This window comes from Pongo pygmaeus, chromosome 18 (genome assembly GCF_028885625.2).
Source record: "Pongo pygmaeus isolate AG05252 chromosome 18, NHGRI_mPonPyg2-v2.0_pri, whole genome shotgun sequence".
In the NCBI taxonomy this organism is placed as follows: Eukaryota; Metazoa; Chordata; class Mammalia; order Primates; family Hominidae; genus Pongo; species Pongo pygmaeus.
The window spans coordinates 30,670,993-30,691,095 of record NC_072391.2 but is presented as its reverse complement, the minus strand read 5'-3'; the positions used below and the strand labels follow the sequence as shown (position 1 = coordinate 30,691,095).

Below are 20,103 nucleotides of genomic sequence, written 5' to 3'. Positions count from 1 at the left end.
ACAGCCTCTTTGCTGTTTCTCCAGCACTCCAAGTTCATTCCTGCCCCAGGGCCTTTGGACTTGCTGTGCCTTTTGCCTGGGATGCTCTCCCCCTGGATCTTTTTTTTGTTTTTCTTTCTTTCTTTCTTTCTTTTCTGAGATGGAGTCTCGCTCTGCCACCCAGGCTGGAGTGCAGTGGCGCATCTCGGCTCACTGCAAGCTCCGCCTCCTGGGTTCACGCCATTCTCCTGCCTCAGCCTCCCGAGTAGCTGGGACTACAGGCGCCCGCCACCACTCCTGGCTAATTTTTTTTTTTTGTATTTTTAGTAGGGACGGGGTTTCACCGTGTTAGCGAGGATGGTCTTGATCTCCTGACCTTCTGGTCCTGCCGCCTCGGCCTCCCAAAGTGCTGAGATTACAGGCGTGAGCAACTTACGCCTGGCCTCTTTTTTTCTTTTTGATTTGTTTTGAGACATGATCTTGCTCTGTCACAGGCTAGAGTGCAGTGGTACACTGCGAATACAGCTCACTCCAGCCCCTGGGCTCAAGCCATCCCCCTGCCTTAGCCTCCTGAGTAGTTGGGACTACAGGCATATGTCATCATGCTTGGCTAATTTTTAACATTTTTGTAGAGATGGGATCTTGCCATGTTGCCCAGGCTAGTCTTGAACTCCTGGGCTCAAGTGGTCCTCTCGTATTGGTCTCCCACAGTGCTGGGATTATAGGTGTGAGCCACAGTGTCTGGCCACCCCCTGGATCTTTACATGGCTAGCTTGTCGTCATCAGGTTTGAGCTGGAATGTTCTCTCTTGTAGAAAAGGCCCTGATCAGCCCATCAGAGAAGCCTCGCTCACCCTGTTATTCCATCACAGCATCCTGTTTTATTTTATTCAGAGCACATATCACCATCTGTTGTTTATTTATTTGTTGACTTGTTTACATCTGTTTCTCCTGCTGGAATGAAAACATCACGTCTTGCGCACCACTGAATCCTCAGTGCTTCCAACACAGCCTGGCGCGTAGTAGGTGCTTAATGAGTATTTATTGATTGAATGCAAAAATGAGGCAAGATGGCCCAGAGTTAGACTGCCAGGAGTTTGGCCAGGTTTGCTGGAAGAGAGTTAAAAGACCCATCTCATTCTCCCCACACAGGAACCCCATTCTTGCCTATACATAGGCTGCTCTGCCCTTGTAGATGATAGTTTGAAGGTTGCCAAGCAGCGGGTGGAGACCAGCCTGCCAGGCTGCAGGAAGTGGTGATCGTAGCAGAGGTCACTCAGTTCTGCTTGGGCCAACCTTGGGCCCCCTTCTGGGCTGATACATACTCTATCCACTGGGCCAGTGTCTGTTCTTTCTCTAGAGGGCCACAAAATGATCTTTCCAGGAGGAGCCCCATTTGTCCTACAACCCTTCAGTAAGGGACTATGATTCACATCCCCCAAGATCGGAGGCTTTGACTTGGGAGAGGCCCTCTGGTCTAAAAACAAGCCCTGTTTTGGGTAAGCTGGTGGAGGAGACGATTTCACGTGTCGGTGAATTGCCTTTCATCTGCCTCTCTCTGATTTGTTTTTGAAAATTCATTGTATTTATTAGATATGCCATCACACAATGGTCCCTTGACATATTTCATGCTGTAAAGAGACAGCCCCTGCCATCAAGCTGTACGCTGTAGCTGACAACACCGTGTGTCTTGTGCACACTCACGCATACACTTCCACGTGGGCACACGCTGTTGTCAAGCACACAGACGTCACAGGCTGGTGGGAGTAGCCCTGGGGTTGAAAGACCCAGGCTGGCGTTGGCTCTACCTCTCCTCCCTTTCCTGGAAAAATGACGGCAATTCTGCACTATCTATGTGAATTGGGGAAGAGGCAGCATGGACAGATAAAGTCCAGGATCCCAGTCGCCTCCCTGGCCAAACAGAAATGGCTAACCAGCCAGTGGTTTTGAGGGATGGGAGTTCAGCAAACTTTTCCTTTCTTGTCTGCTGGTGGTGCTGCTAATGAGTAGAACGAAGCCCACAGAGAGAGGGGGAAGCAGAAAGCCTGAGCAATCCACTCCCTGAATAATCAGCCCTGAATAATTGAGAATTGACTTGTAATTGCAATTGTCTCAGTATGGAGATGCTGATGCTGGAAGATAAGGAACAGGCAAGAAGAATGGTGGGGTTTGGAAAGAGGGCGTTGACTCTGGATTGGTTCCTGGCAAAGCAATGGGGGGGTCAAGGGGAAATTTTTTATTACAATTTTAAACTACAAGGGCAAAGGGCTAACACTGTTGGGGGAAGGTTGTAGAAGGAGGAGAGGAGAGATGTATCCAGGAAGGAGCAGTATTTCTTTCCAGGCAGTAAACAACTGCCAAATAAACCCCAGAAATGACACTCTGAGAGCGTCTGTGGGAAGCTTAGAGAGCTGCTTGTCCGGCAAGAGGTATTGGTTTTGTTCAAGCTTCATCTGGTGCTCGCTTAAAAAAATAGATTTCATTTCCCCTCTTGCACCAGTCCGGAGGGGAAAATCAGCACGTAACATCTGCCTCATGTCATCGTTTAGATGCTCATGAATAAACGGATTCTGGCAGGACTAAGCAAATAGATAGTAAAATGCAAGACCCAGCCAACTCCTGATTAGCTCTTCGTGGATTTTCTGCTGGGGATTGTCAAGAGGAAATGTCCCATCCCAGGGTGGAGTCCTTCTCGCCATGCAGCAAGGTCCTAGGCTTCACTCTCTGAGGTGGCCTAACTTTTTATTTGTACTATTATTATTTTTAGGATTATTTGGTAGAGACGAGGTCTCACTATGTTGCCCAGGCTGGTCTCAGAACTCTGGGCTCAAGCGATCCTCCCACTTTGGCCTCTCAAAGTGCTGGGATTATAGGCATGAGCCACTGCGCCCTGCTGTGGCCTAACTTTTGAGCGCACAGAATGTCACATGTGAGCAAGTAATGGTTAAGGGCTGGGTCTATGCAGGCAGACAGATCTGAGGTTGAACTCGTCTCACACACAGTAGCTAAAAGGACCTGAGCCGTGTCTCCATTCCTCTGAACCTCTGTTTCTTCCACTGTATGATGAGGAAGATGATGATTGCAGCTGTGACTCTATGTTTATCAGTAGCCTTGAGTTCCTCTGCATGTCCCAGCATCCTTTGCACTTGGAATGGCCATGTGACTAGTCTGGCCAATGGGATATGAGTGGAAGTGGTGGGCTGAGGTGGACAAATATACTGTGTGTCCTCCCTCTAGGTGCAGCTACACCATAAAAGGAGCCTGGATCCCTGATTCACTGCATGGATATGAGTCATTCAGGAGAAGCAGCTAAGAAAGAACCTTTAAGATTTTGAGGTGTTTGTAACAGCAGCTAGTATTAACTACCCAAACAAATACAGTAGTACTCCCTTGAGAGGTATTGTGAAGAATTAAGTTAGGGAGGCAGAGCTTATAAGAGCTTAGCTAAATGCCGGCATATAGAAAATGTTCAATAAATATTAGGTATGAGTATTAATTTATTTATGCAGCAAATGTTTATAGAGTTCCCATGATGGGCCAGGCATGTGGAATAACAACAGATGCATAAAATCATATTTTGGATTATGTATTAAATAGTGCACTCCATGGTAAAATAGAAAGGATTTGGTCATTCATTCCATCAGTGATTATTATTATCATTGTTGCGGCTCACTGCAACCCTTGAAGCCTCCCAGGTTCAAGTGATTCTGGCGCCTCAGCCTCCTGAGTAGCTGGCATTACAGGCATGCACCACCACACACAACTAATTTTTGTATTTTTAGTAAAGATGGGATTTCACCATGTTGGCCAGGCTGGTTTTGAACTCCTGCCCTCAAGTGATCTGCCCGCCTTGGCCTCCCAAAGTTCTGAGATTACAAGTGTGAGCCACTGCGCCTGACCCAATCATTGATTATTAAATATTAAACCCTATTATGCACCAGGCATTGTGATGAATGGTGGGAACGTGTGGTTGAATATGTCCGTTTTCACTCTTAAATTGCTTGTAGGCTACTGAGAGATGTACAAGTAAACATATAATTCAAATGCCAAGTGACACGTGTCATATAGAGGGACTTTTTTAAAGTGCTGGCTGTGTCATTAACTCTGTTTGGGGGAAATCAGAGAGGGCTTCATGGAGGAAGGGGCTTTTGAGTTCAGCCTTGAACATCTGAGTAGCATTTGGGCAGATGAGAAAGCATTTCAGGTGGAGGGACTGGTCCATAGTCATGAAGTCTTGGGTTTTTTTTTAAAAAATTATTTATTGATTTATTTTTTAGAAACAAGGTTTCACTCTGTTGCTCAGGCTGGAGGGCAGTGGCGTGATCACAGCTCACTGCAACCTTGAACTGGGCTCAAATGATCCTCCTGCCTCAGCCTCCTGAGTAGCTGGGACTAGAGGTTCATGCCACCATGCCCAGCTAATTTTTTAATTTTGTAAATTAAAGATATGGGGTCTTACTATGTTGCCCAGGCTGCCCTTGAGCTCCTGGCCTCAAGCAATCCTCCTGCCTCGACCTCCCAAAATGCTGGGATTACAGGCAGGAGCTACCGCACCTGGTGAGGTCTTGTGTTTGATGAGATGTGACAAATGCTTTGGTAGCTGGGGATATAGGGTATCTGTGCTAGGTAGAATAATGTCGCCCACTCCGAAGATGTCCACATGAGTGCTTGCTCTGGTGGCACATACACTAAAATTGGAATGATACAGAGAAGATTAGCATGGCCTCTGTGCAAGGATAACACACACATTCATGAAGCATCCCGTATTTTTCCATTATTCAAAGTGAAGTAACTGTGGAATAGAAAACCAGATTCTGTATGTTCTTACTTGTAAATGGGAGCTAAGTTATGGGTATGCAAAGGCACATAGAGTAGTATGGTGGACGTGGAAGACTCAGAAGTGGGGAGGGGCCAGGCGCGGTGGCTCACACCTGTAATCCCAACATTGTGGGTGGCCGAGGTGGGTGGATTGCCTGAGGTCAGGAGTTCAAGACCAGCCAGGCCAACATGGTGAAACCCCATCTCTACTAAAAATACAAAAAGCTGGGAGTGGTGGTACATGCCTATAATCTCAGCTATTTGGGAGGCCGAGTCAGGAGAATTGCTTGAAGCTGGGAGGTGGAGGTTACAATGAGCCAAGATCATGCCACTGCACTCCAGCCTGGGTAGCAGAGTGAGACTCTATCTAAAAAAAAAAAAAAAAAAAAAAAAAAAAAAAAAAGTGGAGAGGGTGGGAGGGAGTGAGGGATGAAAAACTACATATTGGGTACGATGGACACTGCTTGGGTAATGGGGGTGCTAAAATCTGAGGCTTCACCACTACACAATTCATCTATGTAACCAAAAACAACTTGGACCCCTAAAGCACTGAAATAAAAAATATAAATAATAACAATAAAAATAAATAAAATCAACAATAGAAAACAAGCAAAGATGTCCACGTCACAAACTTTGTAACCCAACCCGTGACTGTGTTAGCTTACGTGGTGCAAAGGGACTTTCTCAGATGTGATTACATTAAGGATTTTGAGATGGGAGGTTATCCTGGAGTATCCAAATGGGCCTGACTTCATTCCATGAGTCCTTAAAAGTGGAGAACCATGGTGGTGTGCGCCTGTAATCCCAGCTACTTGGGAGGCTGAGGCAGGAGAATTGCTTGAACCCAGGGGGCAGAGGTTGCAGTAAGCCGAGATCACACCACTGCACTCCAGCCTGGGTGACAGAGCGAAACTCTGTCTCAAAAAAAAAAAAAAAGAAAAAAAAGTGGAGAACACTTCCCAGCTGTAGGTAGAGGGAGAGGTGTGTCTGTGAAAGAAGGGAGATTTGACATGGCTGGTTTCGAACATTGGGAACCACGAGTCAAAGCATGTGGGCATCTAGGAGAAGGTGGAAGAGGCAAGGACATGATATCTTCCCTGGAGCCTCCTCTAGGGGATGTGGCTGGGCCTACACCTTGATTTTAGCCTAGTGAGAACCATGGTGGACTCCTGACCTATAGAATTGTAAGACAAGGCCAGGCGTGGTGGCTCATGCCTGGAATCCCAGTACTTTGGGAGGCGAGGTGGGTGGATCACCTGAAGTCAGAAGTTCGAGACCAGCCTGGCCAACATGGTGAAACCCTGTCTGTACTAAAAAATACAAAAATTGGCCGGGGGTGGTGGCACATGCCTGTAATTCCAGCGACTCAGGAGGCTGAGGCAGGAGAATTGATTGAGCCTGGGAGGCAGAGGCTACAGTGAGCCGAGAGAGAGCCACTGCACAGAGTGAGACACTGTCTAAAAAAGAAAAAAGAAAAAGAAAAAGAAAAAGGAAAAGGAAAAAGATTTATAAGGTAAAGATTTTGCATTGTTTTAGCCATTATGTTTTGTTTGTGTTAATTCATTACAGCAGCAATGGAAAATGAATAGAGCATCTGATGGAGAATGTCAAGAGACCACACTAGACAAAAGGGCCAGGCAGAGTTGTGTAGACTTATTCTGGATGAGCAGTGGGTCTCAAACTTCAGTGAGATCCCCACTTTTCCATGTACTATTAATAGTCTGTATGAATATTAATTAAAATTATATTCTGAGAGAGAGAGAGTAGCCTTGTTCATTTTAATTGGCATGATCCTTCCATAAGTTGAATGTATGTTTCTTATTTAATTAATGGAAATTTAGGTTATTTCCAGTCCTTTGCCATTAAAATAAGGTTGCAATGAATGATCTTGACCTTGTGTAATTTTGCACACATGTAAGATGAGTTCCAAGAAATGGAATTGTTGGGTTACAAGAATATGCATCTTTAGGAGTCCACATTTTTCATAAGTGTTTGAGGGCACAATTCTGGTGAGAGCTAAAGGCAATTGGAGGTTCCTGAGCAGAATTCAGTTATGGGTTCTACAAGTATTCCTGTGGCTGATGGTGTGGAAGCAAGAAGTCCAGAGGAGAGGCTGAGGCAATGGACCCAGAGAGAAATGAGTGTGAGTGACAGAGAGAGAGAGAGAGGGCGCTGTTTAAGACTGGGTTGGTATGGCTGAGAGTAAGTTCGTTTTCTTGTGTGTGTTTTTACTTAAAGAAAAGTTGTTTTTTCTTTTTTTAGATATGGGGTCTCACTATGTTGCCGAGGCTGGTCTCAAACTCCTGGGCTCAAGCGGTCCTCCCATCTTGGCCTCCCACAGTGCTAGGATTACAGGTGTGAGCCACTGTGACTGGCTGTGTGTGTGTGTGCGTGTGTGTGTGTGTGTGTTTTAATCAGTACAGGAACTTCCTAAGACCTGAGAGGTCCTTCTTCAATGGCCCTGGGTTTGAGAGCCTACTGGAGCCAGGTGCGGTGGTGCACGCCTGTAATCCCAGCTACTTGGGAGGCTGAGGTGGGAGAATTGCTTGTGGCCAGGAGTTCAAGAGCCACTGGGACTGGTGTCCCTTACGACAAGTGAGGCCCACTTTGTGTTCACGTGTCAGGCCTGAATTCCACTCTCCATTCTCTTCTGCCTGGCCCTTGTAACCTTGGGGGAGATAATTATCTTTGTGGTTTTGCAGGGGAGGGGGATAGAAGTGTGTCCCTGCCGTCTTTAAACAAGATCTTTCTGACATTAGATTTCTTCTAAGAAATACGTGGTGACTACAGTTCTTCCTGCCTCTGACTTCCTGATTTTTGGTGCATATATGATTTTTACAGCATCGAGGTGTTCCAACTACAATATCTCCAGTTGTTTCATTTTGGTTATGTGTTTACATAGATTCTTTACCCACCGTGGGGTTTTATTATGATTTCTCCATTCTTGGGCTTATTGTGATTCTTCCTTGGTAAGCTGTATTTCAGTGTCAGCTAGCTTTTTCAAGAATGGCTCATGGATACTATATTCTCCAAGGGCGTTCGTGTCTGAGAATGTCTGCCTGCTGCCTTTACACTTGAACGTGCAGTTCATCTTTTTGCAGCCTTGCTGGGATTATGTTCGTGAGTCTCCCCTGAGGAGAGCCCTGGGCCTGTTTCTCCCATTCTTCTCGAGGTTGGGTTGAGACCCAGTGCTGCTTGTGCTGCGTGGTGGTCCCCTGAACTTGGGGTTGCTGTAGGAAGATCACGAACAGAAAATAACACAATTTGGAGGGAGAAACTTTGGCTGCCAACTTCAGGGCAGCCGGCCAGAAGATTATCTCTCTTCCCTCGTATGTTTGGGATATTTGTAACTCTAAAAATATCCATGGCAGCTGTGTACAGCCGCACGGGCTGTGCACTGCACGATTCAGGGAATGTTGTTCCTGTAAACCACAATGTGAATGGTGCTCTGTTATGTGCAATGTGGTGGCCCTGTGACCTCTCAGCCTGGAGTGGGCCTAGAAGCAGAGAATTATTTTATCTCAGTGTTTCCAGACTTTGGCTATTTTCATATCACCTTTATTAATTTATTTCTAGTCACATATTTATCTTCTACTATTTTTTTTTATTGACTCACAGTCTTCTTACAAAAATGAATGTAAAAGGGGAACTTTAGATCAAAATTGGGAGTGGAAAACCAGTAAAACTCACCAAAATAGAAGAAATATATATGTGCACGTGTGTGTGTGCATGTGTGCACATGTGAGCGTAAAAGAAAAATAATGCCATCAAACTCTAGCTGGATATTGTGGTCTTTTTTTCTTTTTGAAACAGGAAGTATTAGGAAGTATTATTAGCAAGAGTTAGAGCAATGTTAAAGACAGGCTTGCACAAAACTGACGTTTTCTTTTGGAAGTCATCTGAAGGGTTGGAAAGGAATTAGAGGGAGAATTGTTCCCTATGACACAATTCAGTGTAGTTTAATGCCACATTCCCCCACCATTCTGAACCCCCCCGAGGGACCTGAGAAAACACTGGCCCAGCCCCATCCTCCATGAGCTGCTTGAATATCTTGGCAACATCTCCCCTTGGTGGTTCAAGCCTTTCTCCTATCCTTATGTTACAGTCTCACCAATGCACCACAATGTAGCCATTGTAGCAGTCTCTCATGAGGTATCACCTGGAGTTTTTTGTCTCACGACTAGGAAAATTAAGGAGCATGGACACAAAGGATGAGGTTGGAGCAAAAGTTTAACAAGCAAAAGAAGAAAGCTCTCCTGTGCAGAGTAGGGGCCTGGAAAAGGGTTGCCGTTTTTACAGTTGAATGCAAAGGCTTTTATAAGAAATGGATGAGGCCTGAGTGTCTCATTTGCATAAGGCATGAATTTCTGGTAGCTCCACCCTGTCCTCTTAGTGCACATGTGAACCCTTAGCTTGAGTTACTGCATATTACTTTGTTCCCCTTTCTCCACATGTGTCAAGGGACAGAATTTTCCATTGCGGACATGTCTGGGCAAGTCATCTGTGTAGCCTTTCTTATCTGTACGGCTGTGGGCATGTCTTAGGCAAGCCCCCATGTGCAAGTTTCCTTATCTGTGCTTGTAAGCTGTTCTTTTGCTTGAAAGAATTCAACTAAGGACCCACTCTAACTGCCTGCCTGACCAGCTTCTTCCTTTCTCCTCTCTCACTTACGCCATTGGAAAGTTTAATGCCATTGCATAGGGGCTTTTTTCGAGGCTGGGCCATTCTTTGATTATATTGGGCAGAGTCCCTCTCCTTGGGCCTGTTGAGCCTGGTTCTACTGTCTGGAGTGCAACAGACTAGATAAAATCCTTCCTACAAGTTACATTCCTCCAAATATGATTGAAAGTGGGGACTCTGGGCCAGGCGCGGTGGCTCTTGCCTGTAATCCCAGCACTTTGGGAGGCTGTGTTGGCAGATTACCTGAGCTTAGGAGTTCGAGGCCAGCCTGGGCAACATGGTGAAACTCTGTCTCTACTAAAAATACAAAAAATTAGCTGGGCATGGTGGTGCATGCCTGTAGTCCTAGCTACTTGGGAGGCTGAGGCATGAGAATCGCTTGAGCCCGGGAGGTGGAGGTTGCAGTGAGCCAAGATTGCACCACTGCACTCCAGCGTGGATGACAGAGCAAGACTCTGTCTTAACAACAACAAAAAAAAGCAAGTGGAAACTCTGGAGTTAGAGTGCTTGGGCCGGAATCCTGACTCAGGTACTAAACCTCACTGTACTTCTGTTTCTCCATTCAAAAATGGGCATAATAATAGTACCTCTTTCATGTAGTTATTATGAGAATTAGGCATATGGACATTTCAATAGCACCTGGCACATAGTAAGTTCTCAATAAACATTAGCTGTTATTATTTTCTGTAGGCAGGGACTGTGGAGACCTCATTCCCTCACACCTTCTTCTAGATTATAAGGTGGAGGACGTGGGTCCTAATTTCAGCTTAATATCTGACTCATGATGAGATCTCAAATCACCCAAGGCCCTCCCTGGGCCATGGTTTCTGTATCTGGAAACTGAGGGTGGTGGACTCCGTGATCCCTAAATTCCTGCTTCCATCTCTAGCAGAGCTGGATAATTGTATGTCAAGGGAGGACAGAAGAAGAAGCGTATTCTGCAATGAGCAGATCTATGCAAACCTATCTCCAAAGGCTGAGGGAGCCGAGAGGCCCAAGAATGAGTCTCACAAATCTGGCTTCTTTGAAAAAAAAAATTTAATAGGAACTTAGTAACAGAAGTGATATGTCTGGTGGCTGAGAGACAGTGGCTCCCCACACCCACCCTCCAGAAAATATTCTTTTTTTTTTTTTTTGAGATGGAGTTTCACGCTTGTTGCCCAGGCTGGGGTGCAGTGGCACAATCTCAGCTCACTGTAACCTTGGCCTCCCAGGTTCAAGTGATTCTCCTGCCTCAGCCTCCCAAGTAACTGGGATTACAGACACACGCCACCACACCTGGCTAGTTTTTTGTATTTTTAGTAGAGACGAGGTTTCACCATGCTGGCCAGGGTGGTCTCAAACTGTCCTCAGGTGATCCACCTACTTCGGCCTCCCAAAGTGCTTGGATTACAGGCATGAGCCACCGGGCTCAACCAAAAATATCCTTTATCTAGCAAGCCTTTAGGGTAAAACATGCATAGCTGGTCACACCTCAGGCTTTCTTGCAAAACTCATCATCAATAGGGAGGTTAGATAAGCATCTTGAAGAGGGGTCATCTATGCCACAGGCATTGCTTAAAGACCTTGCTGCAGGAGTCAAACATCAGTCATCATGGGGGTTTCACTTCCGGATGGCGTCGCTCTTGCCACGCAACAGGCTGTTTTCTTACGCTCTACCCCTGGAAACCTGCCCTGACAATCTCACTCACCCACCTCTCCTGGGATAGTCCCTGGGTCTAGAGAGAAGATGCTTGGTATGGTATAGATTTATCAGCAGTGCATTGGCAATGGGAAATAGATTGGGCCCAGTAGGATTCCGAATGAGGGAGATTCGCAGCCTTTGTTGAATAATCTCTAGTCTTTGGAATACCATGATTTTGGTTTTCTCAGAATAAGTAAAACAATGAGAGATACATAGCATTAATAATTTGAATAGTAGAAATATGGGCCAGGCAGGGTGGCTCATGCCTGTAATCCCAGCACTTTGGGAGGCTGAGGCAGGTGGATCACCTCAGGTCAGGAGTTTGAGACCAGCCTGACCAACATGGCGAAACCTCGTGTCTACTAAAAATACAAAAGTTAGCCAGGTGTGGTGGTGCATGCCTGTAATCCCAGCTACATGCCTGTAATCCCAGCTACAGCCTCAGAAGGCTGAGGCAGGAGAATCACTTGGACCGGGGGGACAGAGGTTGCAGTAAGCCGAGATTGCACCACTGCACTCCAGCCCGGGCAATAGAGCGAGACTCCATCTCAAAAAAAAAAAAAAAAAAAAAAAAAAAAAAGAAATATAATGCACTGAAATACTACAATCAAAAAGAGAATTTATATGCCAGAATGAAAAAAACCAAAAACAACAGAGAACCTGTTCTATCAGGGAGCAAACTAAAAACATCACGAAGAAAATTAAAACCCAGTTCTCCTTTAGAGACTTCTTGTAGCCAGGAAATAATTCAGCATTCACTCCAAATTGTAGGCAAATAATAAAAGCTCAGAAACAACTGTCAAGGCTGGAATCTAATAACAGGTGTGTTATAGTTTTCTTCTGAAAGTAGTTTTTCTGTCTCCAATTCCCCTTTTCTACCAAAGAAAAATCGTAGTAAGACCCAGTTTATTTGCAAAATAAGTTTTAGCCTTACTATACTTGGCCCGATTATTTGCATAAGGTGGAGCAAGACTAGCAATTGACCACATAGACTCTTTTTAAGTTGGCTTTGCTGGAACTTACATAAGGAATTTTGAATTAGACTTTTTTTTTTTTAATTATACTTTAAGTTTTAGGGTACATGTGCACAACGTGCAGGTTTGTTACATACCATTTGACCCAGCCATCCCATTACTGTGTATATACCCAAAGGATTACAAAACATGCTGCTATAAAGACACATGCACACGTATGTTTATTGCAGCACTATTCACAATAGCAAAGACTTGAATTAGACTTTTAAAGGTCTGGATTTAGGAGGCCAAGTCACAGATTCATCATCAAAATGTGCCTGAACTACCTGTATGAATTGGGTGAATTCTTTTCTTCTTGAGGTCCCAAAATATCTTGAGGTTCCTGGACCTGCTAGAAAGTGACATTCTTTATTTATCACAGGTCAGGAATCTTGCAAGGGAACCATAAGACAAGGAACTAGGCCAGTCTTCCAGAGGACTTTTATTGGCTCTATTAAGTCAACCTCAATTCCTCAAAGCAGAATGGTCATATCTAAAAATACACCATTCTAGTCAAAACCTTGGCATAATAAGTATCTCCAATGTGTCCAGTGGCAAAAGAAAACGTATTCTTAGTGAACGTATGTTAATAACTATATTGTAATAAAATAAGAATATTCATGAATAGTTTCCAAATTATGGAGAAATTAGAGGGAAATGTAAATGTCTCAATTTTGCTCACAAGTGTATACTTTGCCCAATTGCCATAGATATAAAATAGCTCAAAAGAAAGAAAAAAATTTTTTTGACTCTGAAAAACAAAACATAAAAAGAAACAGCAATGGTTCAAACAAAAAGTCATAAAAATGATTTCAGTCCTTTATTAGTTCAGACCCATGTGAGTAATTCTTGTTCTGCTTGATGTTGGGTTAGCAATCCTCATAAACACATCAGCTAATTAAGAGTCCTGGATGTTTCTACTAGCCTAATGGTATCATCTCCAAAGTTATCAGAAAGCTGTTATTCAAGATGACTTGTCAGGGTCCTTTCCATGAATTTCCTTGAAGACACAGCACTTTAGGGTTTGCAAAAAGCTTTTAGGAAAAAGAATCAGAATAAAGCAATTAACTGCATATACCAAGACACATCAGACCTTTAGGAATTTCCTCCAATTTTGGGACACATATTAATAACACATTTATACAAATACAACTCAAAGAAAATTAAACACCATTTCTTATTTGACAATGTTTCCCATATAATTTTTTTTTTTTTTTTTTTTTTTTTTAAGACTGAGTCTCACTCTGTTGCCCAGGCTGGAGTACAGTGGTGTGATCTCGGCACACTGCAACCTCTGCATCCTGGGTTCAAGTGATTCTCGTGCCTCAGCCTCCCAAGTAGCTGGGACTACAAGCATTTGCCACCATGCCTGGCTAATTTTTGTATTTTAGCAGAGACGGGGTTTCACCACGTTGGGCAGACTGGTCTCGAACTCCTGACCTCAGGTGATCCATCTGCCTTGGCCTCCCAAAGTGCTGGGATTAGAAGTGTGAACCACCGCGCCTGGCCCATATAATTTTAACATAACAAATAAGCCTAGTATATCTCTCTTGGCCTTTTAGGGGCCTATTTGTTATGTCTAAGTTAGTTTGGGTCAAGAAGACTTAAGTTTAGAATTTGAAATTTGCTTTTGGGAAGTATGTCAAATATCAAAGGTTTAAAACACTTGATATCAAAGTAAGAAAGCTTTAAAACACTTTATCAAAATAGGATCCTGGGTGACTGCAAAATAATAGTCATTTAGCCAAAGCGATAATCAAAGATGGCAAAAAGCAAAAACCTTTACTCTTTGATAGAGAGGAGACTGAGTATTCCAAAAAATCCAAAGCCCTAATAAAGAAAGCATGAAACTGTCTCTCCTTCTCTCCATTTTTTCTTTCTTTATTTCTTTTTTTTTGAGACAGAGTCTTGCTCTGTCACCTAGGCTGGAGTGCAGCAGCACAATCTCGGCTCACTGCAACATCCGCCTCCCGGGTTCAAGCAATTCTCCTGCCTCAGCCTCCCGAGGAGCTGGGATTACAGGCATGTACCACCATGGCTGGCTAACTTTTGTATTTTTAGTAGAGACGGGGTTTCACCATGTTAGCCAGGATGGTCTTGATTTCCTGACCTCGTGATCCACCCACCTCGGCCTCCCAAAGTGCTGGGATTACAGACGTGAGCCACCAGGCCCAACCCTCTCCTTTTTTTTTTTTTTTTTAAATTGCAGTTGACTGAAAAGGTAAACAAAAAAATTGTATCTCTCATTAATATGACATAAATTCTTGTTTAAAGGAGAAAATGAAAATTTACTTTTATATTAGTGTATTATCAATACAAAAGCTAATTTTAATAAAACCCTATAAACAAATCCATCCAATTTCAGTCAGCTTTGGACCACACAGATAAGATTCCCACAAATCCTTTATAACTGCTTATAAGATTTTTTTCTACTTTTTTCTTACCTCAACTTTTAGATTCATTTATTTTTATCTATACCATTTCTCCTTCATTTTGAAACAACCTTTAAGTAACCTCTAAACTAGAAAAAATTACCTTTCCTTCAGCAAAAACCACATCCTCACGTCTTTTTAATAACATTTCTTCACCTAAAATACATTTTGCTTTCTTTATACACTCTGTATATAGAATTGTTTCTCTTATATCTAGTAGTTTAAATTACCATAATTTCAACTCCTAGTAACCTTAATTTCCAGTGAAAAACCCAGGAAGTAAGTAATTTTGTACTGTCTTATATCAGTATTTGTGGATGAAAATTATTTCATAATTTTTCAGGAAGATGTTTCCTTAATTTTTTGTTTATTAAGAGATATATTTAAAGTATATAAACTTAAACTTGTGTTTAAAAGTTAATATTCCAGTATTTTACCTAGAAATGACTCAGACATTTTATGACGATCTGTTACTTCATTTAATGTGACATGACTTTAAGATTTGAAATTACTGAAAGGAATTTGAAACTATGACACGATTATCTTTTCTGTTTTTTTTTTTTTTTTGAGACAGAGTCTTGCTCTGTTTCCAGGCTGGAGTGCAGTGGCACGATCTCGGCTCACTGCAACCTCTGCCTCCTGGGTTCAAGTGATTCCCCTGCCTCAGCCTCCCAAGTAGCTGGGACTACAGGTGCGCGCCACCACGCTCAGCTAGTTTTTTGTATTTTAGTAGAGACGGGGTTTCACCATGTTGGCCAAGATGGTCTAGATCTCCTGACCACGTAATCCGCCCTCCTTGGCCTCCCAAAGTGCTGGGATTACAGGCGTGAGCCACCACGCCCGGCCCACTAGTATCCTTTCTAATGTCTTTCTCAGTCACTCTGGGTCCCAAGTACCCACATGGCACCCAGGGATGGCTATGAAAGGCAAGGCTTGTCTGGGTCCTGAGTTTACACACCAACTATAAAGCTCAAGGCAGAGGACAGAGCTGTGAAGATAACGTCTGACCCTTCCCAGCACAGCCAGGGGGCACAGCAGGGGCAGGGAGACCTCCACACATGTCCCCCGGCCTCACCATGGCCATTTGCTTAGAGTCTAGAATCGAATGGCTGTAAGACTTAAATTCACATGCAGAAGCAACAGTTTTATGACCTTAAAACATCCATCAGAGATAGCCTAAACCCATCTGACCATAGACCCAGGGGCAAATATCTGCATTATATTTAATACTGATAATTCTGAAGACATTTCTATTTTATTTTATAAACAATTTAAAAACTTTTTATTTATTTATTTATTTTTATTTTTTTGAGATGGAGTTCACTTTTGTCGCCCAGGCTGGAGTGCAGTGGCGCAATCTCAGCTCACTGCAACCTCTGCCTCCCGGGTTCAAGCAATTCTCCTGCCTCAGCCTGCTGAGTAGCTGGGATTACAGGCACCTGCCACCTCGCCCAGCTAATTTTTGTATTTTTAGTAGAGACAGGGTTTCCCCATGTTGGCCAGGCTGGTCTTGAACTCCTGACCTCAGGTGATCTGCCCGCCTCGGCCTCCCAAAGTGCTGGGATTATAGGCGTGAGCCACTGTGCCTCAACTGAGACCAATTTCATTTTAGATGGTTAGCATATGAAAAGCAGGTGCAGGTGGAAGGCAGAACACTTAGGTCTCCCCAAATCAAGGTCCCACTTTTACACTGGATCCTGAGTCCCCCAGAAGAAAGAAGCACCACGGACAGTGCAAAGGACAGTGTACCCCACTGCAAGGACATTACCCCCAATGCTGGTGGGTAACCCCGCACCAGTAACTCACTTTGTGATCAGCCCATCCCCCATGGGAGGCTTTCCCTCGGTCGCAAGTGTTTCCACCGTAGCCTCTAGGTATCCAAATCACACTTTTCTATGTTTTTTTTTTTTTTTTTTTTTTTTTTTTGGAGATGGAGTCTCGCTCGGTCGCTCAGGCTGGAGCGCAATGGTGTGATCTCAGCTCACTGCAGCCTCCACCTCCCGAGTTCAAGTGATTCTCATTCTCCTGCCTCAGCCTCCCAAGTAGCTGCGATTACAGGTGCGCACCACCACGTCCAGCTAATTTTTGTATTTTCAGTAGAGATGGGGTTTCACCATGTTGTCCAGGCTGGTCTCAAACTCTTGGCCTCAAGAGATCTGCCTACCTTGGCCTCCCAAAATGCTGAAATTACAGTCATGAGCCATTGCACCTGGCCAGATCACACTTTTTTTAATCTAAACATGCAAAGAAAGGAGTAGCCTCCCTACGGCAATAACACTCGTTGTAAACACCGTCAGCCACCCTCAAAATGGCAGCCCTCATCAGTGACTTTTCAGCCATGGCACACACAAAGGTCATATTCTGTCATAGTACTAAGTAATCCCTGGTACTCCCAAAAGCCTCAAAGATGGGAGAAAGCAATGCAAAAGGGAGCAGAGTTTCAGACCACAGAGAAACCTTCCCATGACTCTTGGAACCCCACAAGGAAGGCAGAAAACCCCAAAAAGGGGGTGAGTGGCACCTCTTCCTGTGTTCCTCAAGGAGTCGTGTTAGTCTGTTTGTGTTGTTATGAAATAGCTGAGACTGGGTAGTTTTTTTTTTTTGAGACAGAGTTTCACTCTTGTTGCCCAGGCTGGAGTGCAGTGGTGCAATCTTGGCTTACTTGGCCCACCGCAAATTCTGCCTCCTGGGTTCAAGCAATTCTCCTGCCTCAGCCTCCCAAGTAGCTGGGATTACAGGTGCCCACCACCATGTCTGGCTAACTTTGTATTTTTTTTAGTAGAGATGGAGTTTCTCCATGTTGGTCAGGGTGGTCTTGAACTCCCGACCTCAGGTGATCTGCCTACCTCGGCCTCCCAAAGTGCTGAGATTACAGGCATGAGCCACCGTGCCCGGCCAAGACTGGGTAATTTATAAAGAAAAAAGGTTTATTTGGCTCATGGTTCTGCAGGCTGAGCGGAAAGCATCGTGTTAGCTTCTGCTTCGGGTGAGACTGCCGGAAGTTTCCAATCATGGCGGATGGTGAAGGGGAAGCCAGCGTGTCCCATGGTGAAAGAGGGAGCTAGAGAAAGAGGGGAGGAGGTGCAGGCTCTTTTTAAACAACCAGCTCTCGAGTGAACTAACAGAGCAAGAACTCCCTCATTACTATGAGGATGGCACCAAGCCATTCATGAGGAATCTGCCCCCATGACCCAAACACCTGCCATCAATCCCCACCTTCAACAGTGGAGGTCACATTTCAACATGAGATTTGGAGGGGACAAACATCCAGACTCTATCAGGGTCTCAGGGGCACAGGAAGTCTCCTCTAGATTGGTTCATTTGGCATCAAAGATGGCAAAAGGCAGGAGGAGCAGAAGTGGAACAAAATGGAAGAGCAAGAGCAAAAATCATGCCAACAAGACCAGGCATGGGGGCTCATGCCTGTAGTTTCAGCACTTTGGGAGGCTGGGGCGGGAAGATTGCTTGAGGCCAGGAGCTCGAGACCCGCCTGGGCAACATGGCAAAACCCCACCTCTACAAAAAGTACAAAAATTAGCTGGGCGTGGTGGTGCGTGCCTGTAGTCCCAGCTACTCCGGAGGCTGAAGCAGTAGGATACTTTGATCCTGGGAGGTCGAGGCTGCAGTGAGCCATGGTTGTGCCACTGCACTCAAGCCTGAGTGACAGAGCAAGATGCTGTCTCAAAAAAAAAAAAAGGAAAAAAATAAAAATTATACCAACAGAAAAGACACCAAACAGAGGGATCAAATGTAATTTTTAAAAAGGTGTTTCAGTCGACTGAAAAAAAATGCCAGAAACAGGATAAAGGCCTTCCCCCATCTAGAAAAAAATTATAACCTGAATATTAGCTTTTAATTAAGCTGACTTCTGATTGTAGCGCTCCAAAAAAAATCTTTCTAATGATAATTCCTCCTCAAGCCATTTTACTTTTGCTTCTGTTGCTAGCTGGGCTTCCGTCACCCAATGGGCAGCCCACAGAAGCAGCGATCCTGGCATTTTTGGGGCATCCTTGTACTCACGCCATGGGCCAAAAGTGTCCAAAAGATGAGCCACACCACTCCACATAGAAGTGGCTGGCTACCCTGGGATGTCCCCCATGGATGCTTCATTTCCTCTGCCCATTTCTTGGTCTCTCAGCTCCTGGTTGGATTGCTACACGTTCTGCAGTGAGCAGGCAAACCCACCTCCAAGGACCGAGGGAGCTGAGATGCCAAAGAAAGAGGCTGACAAATCCAGTTTCTCAGAGAGAAACATTAATAGGGGCTTACGAACAGAAGTGGTGTCTTGCGGCCATGCAACAGTAGATTCCCACACCGACCTCCAAAAAATATCCTTTCTCTAGCAAACTTTTAGGATAAAAACCATGCGTAGCTGGTCACATCTCAGACTTTCTTGCAAAACTCATGACCACTGAGGATGTTGGATAAGCATCTTGACGAGGGGTTATCTATGCTATGGGCATTGTTTCTCTGTCAGGGGTTATTTATGCCACAGGCGTCGTTTAAAGACCTTGCTGCAGGAGTCAAACATTGTTCATCATGGCAATTTCATGTCAAGATGGCATCACTCTTGCCATGCAACAGGCTGTTTTCCTGCAAGCTGAGATGCAGATAATCATGGGCCACAATCTCACAGTGTCAGCCTTAGTATGCCTCCAAAAAAACTCCCCAATATCCCTGCCCCCCATTTTGATTTCTCTTTCAAAGCATGCTCTTGGAGAATGAGATAGGATAACTGAGGAGGGAGGATTGCTTGAGCCTAGGAGTTTGAGACCAGCCTGGGCAACATAGTGAGACCCCATGTCTATATTTAGAAAAAGGGCAGAAAGAAGACTGAGATAAGGGGAAAAATATTTGCCTTGCTTTAAACCAAACCAAACATATGGGATGACATTACAAAAATCACAATTCTTTAATTTATCAAGCTTCCCTGAAACTGAGTCCTTGTCCTGCACCATGTGCCTCACATGTATTACCTCATTTATCTCCAGCTACCCTATGCGTAGGGCAGCACTAGCTGCTCTAACAAATAAGCCCTGAAATGTCAATGGAGTAACAGTAGAAGTTTATTTTCTTTTATTATTTTTATTTTTATTATTATTTTTTTGAGACAGAGTCTTGCTCTGTCACCCAGGCTGGAGTGCAGTGACATGATCAGGGCTCACTGCAGCCTCAAACTCCTGGGCTCAAGTGATCCTCCTTCCTTAGTCTCCTGAGTAGCTGGGACTACAGGCATGCACTGCCATGCCCAGCTAATTTTTGTATTTTCAGTAGAAACAGGGTTTCAACATGTTGTCCAGGCTGGGCTCAAACTCCTGAACTCAAGTGATCCTCCTGCCTTGTCCTCCCAAAGTGCTGGGATTACAGGTGTGAGCCACTGTGCCCAGCTAGTTGTTTCCTGCTCATGTAACATGTCAGCACAGGTGGTCCTGGTGGATGGCAGTTCTACTCTACATAGTGTTTTGGGATGATATGGTTTGGTAATTTGTCCCCTACAA

At 44.5% G+C, this 20,103-nt stretch overlaps 1 protein-coding gene and 1 non-coding gene across 3 annotated transcripts in view; both read left to right on the top strand.

The window, feature by feature from the left end:
- Nucleotides 1-20,103, top strand: part of GSG1L (GSG1 like) — a 279,380-nt gene that overhangs the window by 61,103 nt on the left and 198,174 nt on the right. The gene's annotated exons all lie outside the window — the stretch shown is intronic.
- On the top strand, nt 4,643-4,749 carry LOC129016449 (U6 spliceosomal RNA). The gene has a single exon (XR_008494837.1). It is a non-coding gene; the product is annotated as a U6 spliceosomal RNA (small nuclear RNA).